Source organism: Myotis davidii, unplaced genomic scaffold, assembly GCF_000327345.1.
Source record: "Myotis davidii unplaced genomic scaffold, ASM32734v1 scaffold277, whole genome shotgun sequence".
Taxonomy (NCBI): Eukaryota; Metazoa; Chordata; class Mammalia; order Chiroptera; family Vespertilionidae; genus Myotis; species Myotis davidii.
The window spans coordinates 3296417-3297165 of NW_006289214.1; positions in this window are offsets into that span (position 1 = coordinate 3296417).

Sequence of the window (749 nt, forward strand, 5' to 3'; positions counted from 1 at the left end):
TTAAGAGGTTTTATTCCCTCCCTAACTTCAGGGGAAAATCCCTACCTGGGTAAACAACCTTTCTCGGAGAGGTGACCTTGGTTAAAACACAGCGCCAAGAAGGTGAGCAAACATATTAAGAACAGTATGCCATATACGCCACGTCCCTTGAAACAGCAAGGATGGACCGGCTCCTGGCAAAAATTCTCATTATAAAAGTATTTTAAGACATTATCTCATATATGTCATAATCTCCTTTAAAATATTATATTTAAAGAAACATATTAATTATAATGTTATGCTAGTAACAACTCAAATTTTATTTTTTAATTTATATAAATATAGCCACAGCTTGAATATTTTTTGTGAAATCATACATTGTCAATTTTTTTCAATTAATGTATTCTTGGGATAGACATCTGTATAGACAGTCTTGCTGTTTTATAAAACAGAGCAATCTGAACTCATTCTTGCAACATTTAACTACTATTACATAAAATAATCTAGGTGGCCATTAAAATAATCTAATGAAACAATTACAAAAAGCAATGACACTATAATAAAAGGCAGGTTATTATTCAAAGACATAAAACAAAGGTTCTTATTACACAATGTTAAATTACATTTTGCAATAGTTTTGTGAGCATATATTATTTTATTTGAAAAAAAATTGTTTACATTAAAGTTGACTTCTATTCTTAAAATCTCTGTTATCTAAGTGAATTGGCAAAGAAAAGGAAAATTAGTAAAACCTTGTTGCCATGGTAAAA